Source organism: Oculina patagonica, chromosome 2 (genome assembly GCF_052425735.1).
Source record: "Oculina patagonica isolate OP01 chromosome 2, crgOcupat, whole genome shotgun sequence".
Classification (NCBI taxonomy): Eukaryota; Metazoa; Cnidaria; class Anthozoa; order Scleractinia; family Oculinidae; genus Oculina; species Oculina patagonica.
In genome coordinates this window covers 38,235,614-38,248,730 of record NC_135759.1, presented here as the reverse complement: position 1 = coordinate 38,248,730, position 13,117 = coordinate 38,235,614, and positions in this window count along the sequence as shown.

Genomic DNA, 13,117 nt, shown 5'->3' with positions numbered 1-13,117 from the left:
CTTTAACGCAATGTCCTTTGGGTTCGTCACGCATTTCTGGGAGAAAAGATTGCGTGACAAGTCTGGTCAAGTTTTTAGAGAAAATTTCGGCAATTTATTCAATCAGTTTATTAAAACAGAACAGAGACAGCTAGAGACAGACCATTTAATAGGTACTAATTGTCCAATTGCAGCTATTCAATTTAAGGTGGCTGTTAATAGTTTAGTCAGAATTGAACATGCCCGTCTTTGGAATTCTATCACAGCTATACCAATAACGTTAAGAAAAATCTTTTAGCACAAACTTAAACAAGATTTACCAATGAACAATTTGAGGTCATGGTGAGGTCATAATCTGTTTCCATGGCAACGTCATATGAGGTCAAAGATACACTACTTTGACCTTTCGAGGCAAACAACGCAAAAACTACTCGGTGAAAGTTTTTCTTTTTCACATATTTTTATCCAACCGACAACATAAACAATTTTTGCGAATTTTTAAAGAAATCTGTCCAAAGGATTCAAAGTTACGTTGTTTTTGCATAAATTTAAGGTGGCTCTGACCGTTTCTGACATTTTTTTTTAAAAAATTGTCAGATCGTTTCTTTTGTCCTTTAGACAAAAATATATGAAAAACAAAAACTTTTACCGTCTAGTTTTAAAGTAATTACCCTTAAACAGTCAAAAATAAGGTATCTTTGACCACTTTTGTAGTTGCCATGTCAACGAATTTTGACGTCACAGTAACTCCAAGTTGTTTATTAGTAAAACCTTTTTAAATAAGGATGTTCTGAAAGTTAAACCTCAACATTACAGGTCTAGCAGCAATAGAATGCCAAAGACGGGAATATCTATATTACTAGCCACCTTAAAGTTGTTCCATTTCGAAACCTAATTGGAAAGCTACATGAATGCGCTCCAATTACGTAACAAAAAAGCCCACAGAGAAACAATCAGGACAGAGAATTCGTCCGATTATTATAGTTTATAGTACGGTTGGTGTTTATATACCAGATATGTCCAAGATTGAACGCAACTGAGACGCAAGCCCTCATAATAAGCATCACAAAAAGTCCTCAGTAATAAAAGTTCACCTTGAGACATAATTCTGTCAAATATGAAGTTATATGAAAAGGGGCAATAGCCCAGTCATATATGACCGTGCTTAATAAAGGATCTATCTATCTTGTTAAACAATACCTGCGTTCAATCCTGGACATAGGTGCATATGATGCGCGCTACAACAAAAAAGAAAGTGAGAAATACACGAGTGGTCAAGCTGGATGTCTCACATTTTGAACGCCAAAACATCACATTTATTTTAATTTGTTATCATACTGTACGCGTACATAGATTTCTTCTATTCATGATGCGCCGTACAGTTTGCTTAGGGTATTTTAAATTTCGAAACCCCTTTGCTAACAGCGCGCGCGAGACCAACGTACAGCGCGCGCGTAACATGACGTAGCAATAGAATGGTGACAAAACAATGCAAATTAACGACACGGCAATTGAGAGATGTTACACCAGTAGTTACTTTTCGCTGTGCTAAGTTTAACACAAAACGCCTATAAAACGGCGCGCTTTTACCAAGAAATCACAGAAGCGTTGAAAAAAAAAAAGGATTCCAGGAGACTTATACGAAAAGGACTACAGAAAAGCAGGGTAAGAAAATACATTTTAGATCTCAAGGCTGCCGCGTAACAACGTCTATAATCCGATCCTCGCACTTCTAAGTATTGCTTAGGTCAAATAATAACAAAAAGGAACCGTGTGTATATAAGACGTCCAAAAACAAACAGTTTACAATTGCAATATCTTTAAGTAAAGGCCATCAACGAGAAAAATAATTACGGTCGCGCAAATCTCACCAGTTAATTATCAAAGGAAAAAATTAAAATATAGGTTATTTATTTGCCAATTCTCCGTAAAATAACTTTTTTTAAAATGCAAAATATTAGGCGTCAATTAACAAGGAAAAACATTTACAAGTTGCATAATCTATATGTCACAGGCTTATCGGAAAGAAAAAGTTGCGGTGTGTATATGTCTGATGTCAATCAAAAAAGAAAAAGTTTCAAAGTTGCGGTGTGTATATGTCTAAAGTCAATCAAGAAGGAAAAAGTTTTAAAGTTGCGGTGTGTAAATGTCAGATGTCAATCAGAAGGAAAAAGTTAAAAAATATGCGGTGTGTATATGTCTGATGTCAATCAAGAAGGAAAAAGTTTAAAAGTTGCGGTGTGTATATGTCAGATGTCGATCGGAAGGCAAAAGTTAAAAAAATTGCGATGTGTATATGTCTGATGTCAATCAGAAGGAAAAGGGTTGAAAGTAGCGATGTGTATATGTCTGATGTCAATCAAGAAGAAAAAAGTTAAAAAATATGCGGTGTGTATATGTCTGATGTCAATCAAGAAGGAAAAAGTTTGAAAGTTGCGGTGTGTATATATCAGATGTCAATCAGGAGGAAGAAAAAAGATTCAAAGTTGCGGTGTGTATATGTCTGATGTTAATCAAGAAGGAAAAAGTATCAAAGTTGCGGTGTTTATATGTCTGATGCCAATCAAGAAGGAAAAAGTCTTAAAGTTGCAGTGCGTATATGTCTGATGTCAATCAAGAAGGAAAAAGTTTGAAAGTTGCGTTGTGTATATGTCAGATGTTAATCAAGAAGTAAAAAGTTTGAAAGTTGCGGTGTGTATATGTCTGAAGTCAGTCAAGAAGGAAAACGTTTTAAAGTTGCGGTGTTTGTATGTCTAATGTTAATCAAGAAGAAAAAAGTTTGAAAGTTGCGGTGTGTATATGTCAGATTCCAATCAAGAAGGAAAAAGTTTTAAAGTTGCGGTTTGTATATGTCCGATGTCAATCAAGAAGGAAAAAGTTTTAAAGTTGCGGTGTGTATATGTCTGATGTTAATGAAGAAGGAAAAAATTAAAAAGTTGTGGTGTGTATATGTCAGATGCCAATCAAGAAGGAAAAAGTTTTAAAGTTGCGGTGTTTATATGTCTGATGTTAATCAAGAAGGAAAACGTTTTAAAGTTGCGGTGTGTATGTGTCTGATGTTAATCAAGAAGGAAAAAGTTTTAAAGTTGCGGTGTGTATATGTCAGATGTTAATCAAGAAGGAAAAAGTTTTAAAGTTGCGGTGTGTATCTGTCTGATGTTAATCAAGAAGGAAAACGATTTAAAGTTGCGGTGTTTATATGTCTGATGTCAATCAAGAAGGAAAAAATTTTAAAGTTGCGCTCTGTATATATCAGATGTCAATCAGGAAGAAGGAAAACGTTTTAAAGTTGCGGTGTGTATGTGTCAGATGTTAATCAAGAAGGAAAACGTTTTAAAGTTGCGGTGTTTATATGTCTGATGTCAATCAAGAAGGAAAACGTTTTAAAGTTGCGGTGTTTATATGTCTGATGTCAATCAAGAAGGAAAACGTTTTAAAGTTGCGGTGTTTATATGTCTGATGTTAATCAAGAAAGAAAAAGTTTTAAAGTTGCGCTCTGTATATATCAGATGTCAATCAGGAAGAAGGAAAAAGTTTTAAAGTTGCGGTTTGTATATGTCTGATGTCAGTCAAGAAGGAAAACGTTTTAAAGTTGCGGTGTGTATATGTCTGATGTCAGTCAAGAAGGAAAACGTTTTAAAGTTGCGGTGTTTATATGTCTGATGTCAATCAAGAAGGAAAACGTTTTAAAGTTGTGGTGTTTATATGTCTGATGTCAATCAAGAAGGAAAAAGTTTGAAAGTTGCGGTGTGTATATATCAGATGTCAATTAGGAAGAAGAAAAAAAAGTTTCGAAGTTGCGGTGTGTATACGTCTGATGTTAATCAAGAAGGAAAAAAATTTAAAGTTGCGGTGTGTATATGTCTGATGCCAATCAAGAAGGAAAAAGTTTGAAAGTTGCGGTGTGTATATGTCTGATGTCAATCAAGAAGGAAAAACTTTTAAAGCTGCGGTGTGTATATGTCAGATGTTAATCAAGAAGGAAAAAGTTTGAAACTTGCGTTGTGTATATGTCAGATTCCAATCAAGAAGGAAAAAGTTTCAAAGTTGCGGTTTGTATATGTCAGATGTTAATCAAGAAGGAAACAGTTTTAAAGTTGCGGTGTGTATATGCCTGATGCCAATCACGAAGGAAAAAATTTTAAAGTTGCGGTGTGTATATGTCTGATGTCAATCAAGAAGGAAAAAGTTTTAAAGTTGCGGTGTTTATATGTCTGATGCCAATCAAGAAGTAAAACGTTTTAAAGTTGCGGTGTGTATATGTCTGATGTCAATGAAGAAATAAAAGTTTGAAAGTTGCGGTGTGTATATGTCAGATTTTAATCAAGAAAGAAAAAGTTTTAAAGTTGCGGTGTGGATATGTCTGATGTCATTCAAGAAGGAAAAAGTTTCAAAGTTGCGGTGTGTATATGTCAGATGTTAATCAAGAAGGAAAAAGTATCAAAGTTGCGGTGTTTATATGTCTGATGCCAATCAAGAAGGAAAAAGTCTTAAAGTTGCAGTGTGTATATGTCTGATGTCAATCAAGGAGGAAAAAGTTTGAAAGTTGCGTTGTGTATATGTCAGATGTTAATCAAGAAGTAAAAAGTTTGAAAGTTGCGGTGTGTATATGTCTGATGTCAGTCAAGAAGGAAAACGTTTTAAAGTTGCGGTGTTTAAATATCTGATGTCAATCAAGAAGAAAAAAGTTTTAAAGTTGCAGTGTGTATATGTCTGATGTCAATCAAGAAGGAAAAAGTTTCAAAGTTGCGGTGTGTATATGTCTGATGTCAATCAAGAAGTAAAAAGTTTGAAAGTTGCGGTGTGTATATGTCTGATGTCAGTCAAGAAGGAAAACGTTTTAAAGTTGCGGTGTTTATATGTCTGATGTCAATCAAGAAGGAAAAAGTTTGAAAGTTGCGGTGTGTATGTGTCTGATGTTAATCAAGAAGGAAAAAGTTTTAAAGTTGCGGTTTGTATATGTCTGATGTCAATCAAGAAGTAAAAAGTTTTAAAATTGCGGTGTGTATATGTCTGATGTTAATCAAGAAGGAAAACGTTTTAAAGTTGCGGTGTGTATGTGTCTGATGTTAATCAAGAAGGAAAACGTTTTAAAGTTGCGGTGTGTATGTGTCTGATGTTAATAAAGAAGGAAAACGTTTTAAAGTTGCGGTGTTTATATGTCTGATGTTAATCAAGAAGGAAAACGTTTTAAAGTTGCGGTGTGTATATGTCAGCTGTTAATCAAGAAGGAAAAAGTTTCAAAGTTGCGGTGTGTATATGTCAGATGTTAATCAAGAAGGAAAAAGTTTCAAAGTTGCGGTATGTATATGTCTGATGTCAATCAAGAAGGAAAAAGTTTCAAAGTTGCGGTGTGTATATGTCAGATGTCAATCAAGAAGGAAAAAGTTTTAAAGTTGCGATGTGTATATCTCAGATGACATCCAAGAAGGAAAAAGTTTTAAAGTTGCGGTGTGTATATGTCAGATGTCAATCAGAAGGAAAAAGTTAAAAAATTGAGGTGTGCATATGTCTGATGTCAATCAAGAAGGAAAAAGTTTTAAAGTTGCGGTGGGTATATGTCTGATGTCATTTAAGAAGGAAAAAGTTTTAAAATTGCGGTGTGTATATGTCTGATGACATTGAAGAAGGAAAAAGTTTGAAAGTTGCGGTGTGTATATATCTGATGTCAATAAAGAAGGAAAAAGTTTCAAAGTTGCGGTGTGTATATGTCTGATGTTAATCAAGAAGGAAAAAGTTTTATATTTGCGGTGTGTATATGTCAGATGTCAATCAAGAAGGAAAAAGTTTTTAAGTTGCGATGTGTATATGTCAGATGTCAATCAAGAAGGAAAAAGTTTCAAAGTTGCGGTGTGTATATGTCTGATGTCAATCAAGAAGGAAAAAGTTTCAAAGTTACGATGTGTATGTGTCTGGATGTCAATCAAGAAGGAAAAAGTTTCAAAGTTGCGGTGTGTATATGTCAGATGTCAATCAAGAAGGAAAAAGTTTTAAAGTTGCGATGTGTATATGTCAGATGTCAATCAAGAAGGAAAAAGTTTTAAAGTTGCGGTGTGTATATGTCAGATTTTAATCAAGAAAGAAAAAGTTTTAAAGTTGCGGTGTGGATATGTCTGATGTCATTCAAGAAGGAAAAAGTTTCAAAGTTGCGGTGTGTATATGTCTGATGTCAATCAAGAAGGAAAAAGTTTCAAAGTTGCGGTGTGTATATGTCAGATGTCAATCAAGAAGGAAAAAGTTTTAAAGTTGCGGTGTTTATATGTCTGATGCCAATCAAGAAGTAAAACGTTTTAAAGTTGCGGTGTGTATATGTCTGATGTCAATGAAGAAATAAAAGTTTGAAAGTTGCGGTGTGTATATGTCAGATTTTAATCAAGAAAGAAAAAGTTTTAAAGTTGCGGTGTGGATATGTCTGATGTCATTCAAGAAGGAAAAAGTTTCAAAGTTGCGGTGTGTATATGTCAGATGTTAATCAAGAAGGAAAAAGTATCAAAGTTGCGGTGTTTATATGTCTGATGCCAATCAAGAAGGAAAAAGTCTTAAAGTTGCAGTGTGTATATGTCTGATGTCAATCAAGAAGGAAAAAGTTTGAAAGTTGCGTTGTGTATATGTCAGATGTTAATCAAGAAGTAAAAAGTTTGAAAGTTGCGGTGTGTATATGTCTGATGTCAGTCAAGAAGGAAAACGTTTTAAAGTTGCGGTGTTTAAATGTCTGATGTCAATCAAGAAGAAAAAAGTTTTAAAGTTGCAGTGTGTATATGTCTGATGTCAATCAAGAAGGAAAAAGTTTCAAAGTTGCGGTGTGTATATGTCTGATGTCAATCAAGAAGTAAAAAGTTTGAAAGTTGCGGTGTGTAAATGTCTGATGTCAGTCAAGAAGGAAAACGTTTTAAAGTTGCGGTGTTTATATGTCTGATGTCAATCAAGAAGGAAAAAGTTTGAAAGTTGCGGTGTGTATGTGTCTGATGTTAATCAAGAAGGAAAAAGTTTTAAAGTTGCGGTTTGTATATGTCTGATGTCAATCAAGAAGTAAAAAGTTTTAAAATTGCGGTGTGTATATGTCTGATGTTAATCAAGAAGGAAAACGTTTTAAAGTTGCGGTGTGTATGTGTCTGATGTTAATAAAGAAGGAAAACGTTTTAAAGTTGCGGTTTGTATATGTCTGATGTCAATCAAGAAGTAAAAAGTTTTAAAGTTGCGGTGTGTATATGTCTGATGTTAATCAAGAAGGAAAACGTTTTAAAGTTGCGGTGTGTATGTGTCTGATGTTAATAAAGAAGGAAAACGTTTTAAAGTTGCGGTGTTTATATGTCTGATGTTAATCAAGAAGGAAAACGTTTTAAAGTTGCGGTGTGTATATGTCAGCTGTTAATCAAGAAGGAAAAAGTTTCAAAGTTGCGGTGTGTATATGTCAGATGTTAATCAAGAAGGAAAAAGTTTCAAAGTTGCGGTATGTATATGTCTGATGTCAATCAAGAAGGAAAAAGTTTCAAAGTTGCGGTGTGTATATGTCTGATGTCAATCAAGAAGGAAAAAGTTTCAAAGTTGCGGTGTGTATATGTCAGATGTCAATCAAGAAGGAAAAAGTTTTAAAGTTGCGGTGTTTATATGTCTGATGCCAATCAAGAAGTAAAACGTTTTAAAGTTGCGGTGTGTATATGTCTGATGTCAATGAAGAAATAAAAGTTTGAAAGTTGCGGTGTGTATATGTCAGATTTTAATCAAGAAAGAAAAAGTTTTAAAGTTGCGGTGTGGATATGTCTGATGTCATTCAAGAAGGAAAAAGTTTCAAAGTTGCGGTGTGTATATGTCTGATGTCAATCAAGAAGGAAAAAGTTTCAAAGTTGCGGTGTGTATATGTCAGATGTCAATCAAGAAGGAAAAAGTTTGAAAGTTGCGGTGTGTATATGTCTGATGTCAGTCAAGAAGGAAAACGTTTTAAAGTTGCGGTGTTTATATGTCTGATGTCAATCAAGAAGGAAAAAGTTTGAAAGTTGCGGTGTGTATGTGTCTGATGTTAATCAAGAAGAAAAAAGTTTTAAAGTTGCGGTTTGTATATGTCTGATGTCAATCAAGAAGTAAAAAGTTTTAAAATTGCGGTGTGTATATGTCTGATGTTAATCAAGAAGGAAAACGTTTTAAAGTTGCGGTGTGTATGTGTCTGATGTTAATAAAGAAGGAAAACGTTTTAAAGTTGCGGTTTGTATATGTCTGATGTCAATCAAGAAGTAAAAAGTTTTAAAGTTGCGGTGTGTATATGTCTGATGTTAATCAAGAAGGAAAACGTTTTAAAGTTGCGGTGTGTATGTGTCTGATGTTAATAAAGAAGGAAAACGTTTTAAAGTTGCGGTGTTTATATGTCTGATGTTAATCAAGAAGGAAAACGTTTTAAAGTTGCGGTGTGTATATGTCAGCTGTTAATCAAGAAGGAAAAAGTTTCAAAGTTGCGGTGTGTATATGTCAGATGTTAATCAAGAAGGAAAAAGTTTCAAAGTTGCGGTATGTATATGTCTGATGTCAATCAAGAAGGAAAAAGTTTCAAAGTTGCGGTGTGTATATGTCAGATGTCAATCAAGAAGGAAAAAGTTTTAAAGTTGCGATGTGTATATCTCAGATGACATCCAAGAAGGAAAAAGTTTTAAAGTTGCAGTGTGTATATGTCAGATGTCAATCAGAAGGAAAAAGTTAAAAAATTGAGGTGTGCATATGTCTGATGTCAATCAAGAAGGAAAAAGTTTTAAAGTTGCGGTGGGTATATGTCTGATGTCATTTAAGAAGGAAAAAGTTTTAAAATTGCGGTGTGTATATGTCTGATGACATTCAAGAAGGAAAAAGTTTGAAAGTTGCGGTGTGTATATATCTGATGTCAATAAAGAAGGAAAAAGTTTCAAAGTTGCGGTGTGTATATGTCTGATGTTAATCAAGAAGGAAAAAGTTTTATATTTGCGGTGTGTATATGTCAGATGTCAATCAAGAAGGAAAAAGTTTTTAAGTTGCGATGTGTATATGTCAGATGTCAATCAAGAAGGAAAAAGTTTCAAAGTTGCGGTGTGTATATGTCTGATGTCAATCAAGAAGGAAAAAGTTTCAAAGTTACGATGTGTATGTGTCTGGATGTCAATCAAGAAGGAAAAAGTTTCAAAGTTGCGGTGTGTATATGTCAGATGTCAATCAAGAAGGAAAAAGTTTTAAAGTTGCGATGTGTATATGTCAGATGTCAATCAAGAAGGAAAAAGTTTTAAAGTTGCGGTGTGTATATGTCAGATTTTAATCAAGAAAGAAAAAGTTTTAAAGTTGCGGTGTGGATATGTCTGATGTCATTCAAGAAGGAAAAAGTTTCAAAGTTGCGGTGTGTATATGTCTGATGTCAATCAAGAAGGAAAAAGTTTCAAAGTTGCGGTGTGTATATGTCAGATGTTAATCAAGAAGGAAAAAGTTTCAAAGTTGCGGTATGTATATGTCTGATGTCAATCAAGAAGGAAAAAGTTTCAAAGTTGCGGTGTGTATATGTCAGATGTCAATCAAGAAGGAAAAAGTTTTAAAGTTGCGATGTGTATATCTCAGATGACATCCAAGAAGGAAAAAGTTTTAAAGTTGCAGTGTGTATATGTCAGATGTCAATCAGAAGGAAAAAGTTAAAAAATTGAGGTGTGCATATGTCTGATGTCAATCAAGAAGGAAAAAGTTTTAAAGTTGCGGTGGGTATATGTCTGATGTCATTTAAGAAGGAAAAAGTTTTAAAATTGCGGTGTGTATATGTCTGATGACATTCAAGAAGGAAAAAGTTTGAAAGTTGCGGTGTGTATATATCTGATGTCAATAAAGAAGGAAAAAGTTTCAAAGTTGCGGTGTGTATATGTCTGATGTTAATCAAGAAGGAAAAAGTTTTATATTTGCGGTGTGTATATGTCAGATGTCAATCAAGAAGGAAAAAGTTTTTAAGTTGCGATGTGTATATGTCAGATGTCAATCAAGAAGGAAAAAGTTTCAAAGTTGCGGTGTGTATATGTCTGATGTCAATCAAGAAGGAAAAAGTTTCAAAGTTACGATGTGTATGTGTCTGGATGTCAATCAAGAAGGAAAAAGTTTCAAAGTTGCGGTGTGTATATGTCAGATGTCAATCAAGAAGGAAAAAGTTTTAAAGTTGCGATGTGTATATCTCAGATGTCAATCAAGAAGGAAAAAGTTTTAAAGTTGCGGTGTGTATATGTCAGATGTCAATCAGAAGGAAAAAGTTAAAAAATTGAGGTGTGCATATGTCTGATGTCAATCAAGAAGGAAAAAGTTTTAAAGTTGCGGTGGGTATATGTCTGATGTCATTTAAGAAGGAAAAAGTTTTAAAATTGCGGTGTGTATATGTCTGATGACATTCAAGAAGGAAAAAGTTTGAAAGTTGCGGTGTGTATATATCTGATGTCAATAAAGAAGGAAAAAGTTTCAAAGTTGCGGTGTGTATATGTCTGATGTTAATCAAGAAGGAAAAAGTTTTATATTTGCGGTGTGTATATGTCAGATGTCAATCAAGAAGGAAAAAGTTTTAAAGTTGCGATGTGTATATGTCAGATGTCAATCAAGAAGGAAAAAGTTTTAAAGTTGCGGTGTGTATATGTCAGATTTTAATCAAGAAAGAAAAAGTTTTAAAGTTGCGGTGTGGATATGTCTGATGTCATTCAAGAAGGAAAAAGTTTCAAAGTTGCGGTGTGTATATGTCTGATGTCAATCAAGAAGGAAAAAGTTTCAAAGTTGCGGTGTGTATATGTCAGATGTCAATCAAGAAGGAAAAAGTTTTAAAGTTGCGGTGTTTATATGTCTGATGCCAATCAAGAAGTAAAACGTTTTAAAGTTGCGGTGTGTATATGTCTGATGTCAATGAAGAAATAAAAGTTTGAAAGTTGCGGTGTGTATATGTCAGATTTTAATCAAGAAAGAAAAAGTTTTAAAGTTGCGGTGTGGATATGTCTGATGTCATTCAAGAAGGAAAAAGTTTCAAAGTTGCGGTGTGTATATGTCAGATGTTAATCAAGAAGGAAAAAGTATCAAAGTTGCGGTGTTTATATGTCTGATGCCAATCAAGAAGGAAAAAGTCTTAAAGTTGCAGTGTGTATATGTCTGATGTCAATCAAGAAGGAAAAAGTTTGAAAGTTGCGTTGTGTATATGTCAGATGTTAATCAAGAAGTAAAAAGTTTGAAAGTTGCGGTGTGTATATGTCTGATGTCAGTCAAGAAGGAAAACGTTTTAAAGTTGCGGTGTTTAAATGTCTGATGTCAATCAAGAAGAAAAAAGTTTCAAAGTTGCGGTGTGTATATGTCTGATGTCAATCAAGAAGTAAAAAGTTTGAAAGTTGCGGTGTGTATATGTCTGATGTCAGTCAAGAAGGAAAACGTTTTAAAGTTGCGGTGTTTATATGTCTGATGTCAATCAAGAAGGAAAAAGTTTGAAAGTTGCGGTGTGTATGTGTCTGATGTTAATCAAGAAGGAAAAAGTTTTAAAGTTGCGGTTTGTATATGTCTGATGTCAATCAAGAAGTAAAAAGTTTTAAAATTGCGGTGTGTATATGTCTGATGTTAATCAAGAAGGAAAACGTTTTAAAGTTGCGGTGTGTATGTGTCTGATGTTAATAAAGAAGGAAAACGTTTTAAAGTTGCGGTTTGTATATGTCTGATGTCAATCAAGAAGTAAAAAGTTTTAAAGTTGCGGTGTGTATATGTCTGATGTTAATCAAGAAGGAAAACGTTTTAAAGTTGCGGTGTGTATGTGTCTGATGTTAATAAAGAAGGAAAACGTTTTAAAGTTGCGGTGTTTATATGTCTGATGTTAATCAAGAAGGAAAACGTTTTAAAGTTGCGGTGTGTATATGTCAGCTGTTAATCAAGAAGGAAAAAGTTTCAAAGTTGCGGTGTGTATATGTCAGATGTTAATCAAGAAGGAAAAAGTTTCAAAGTTGCGGTATGTATATGTCTGATGTCAATCAAGAAGGAAAAAGTTTCAAAGTTGCGGTGTGTATATGTCAGATGTCAATCAAGAAGGAAAAAGTTTTAAAGTTGCGATGTGTATATCTCAGATGACATCCAAGAAGGAAAAAGTTTTAAAGTTGCGGTGTGTATATGTCAGATGTCAATCAGAAGGAAAAAGTTAAAAAATTGAGGTGTGCATATGTCTGATGTCAATCAAGAAGGAAAAAGTTTTAAAGTTGCGGTGGGTATATGTCTGATGTCATTTAAGAAGGAAAAAGTTTTAAAATTGCGGTGTGTATATGTCTGATGACATTGAAGAAGGAAAAAGTTTGAAAGTTGCGGTGTGTATATATCTGATGTCAATAAAGAAGGAAAAAGTTTCAAAGTTGCGGTGTGTATATGTCTGATGTTAATCAAGAAGGAAAAAGTTTTATATTTGCGGTGTGTATATGTCAGATGTCAATCAAGAAGGAAAAAGTTTTTAAGTTGCGATGTGTATATGTCAGATGTCAATCAAGAAGGAAAAAGTTTCAAAGTTGCGGTGTGTATATGTCTGATGTCAATCAAGAAGGAAAAAGTTTCAAAGTTACGATGTGTATGTGTCTGGATGTCAATCAAGAAGGAAAAAGTTTCAAAGTTGCGGTGTGTATATGTCAGATGTCAATCAAGAAGGAAAAAGTTTTAAAGTTGCGATGTGTATATGTCAGATGTCAATCAAGAAGGAAAAAGTTTTAAAGTTGCGGTGTGTATATGTCAGATGTCAATCAAGAAGGAAAAAGTTTCAAAGTTGCGGTGTGTATATGTCAGATGTCAATCAAGAAGGAAAACGTTTTAAAGTTGCGGTGTGTATATGTCAGATGTCAATCAAGAAGGAAAAAGTTTTAAAGCTGCGGTGTGTATATGTCTGATGTCAATCAAGAAGGAAAAAGTTTTAAAGTTGCGGTGTGTATATGTCTGATGCCAATCAAGAAGGAAAAAGTTTCAAAGTTGCGGGGTGTATATGTCAGATGTTAATCAAGAAGGAAAAAGTATCAAAGTTGCGGTGTTTATATGTCTGATGCCAATCAAGAAGGAAAAAGTCTTAAAGTTGCAGTGTGTATATGTCTGATGTCAATCAAGAAGGAAAAAGTTTGAAAGTTGCGTTGTGTATATGTCTTATGTTAATCAAGAAGGAAAACGTTTT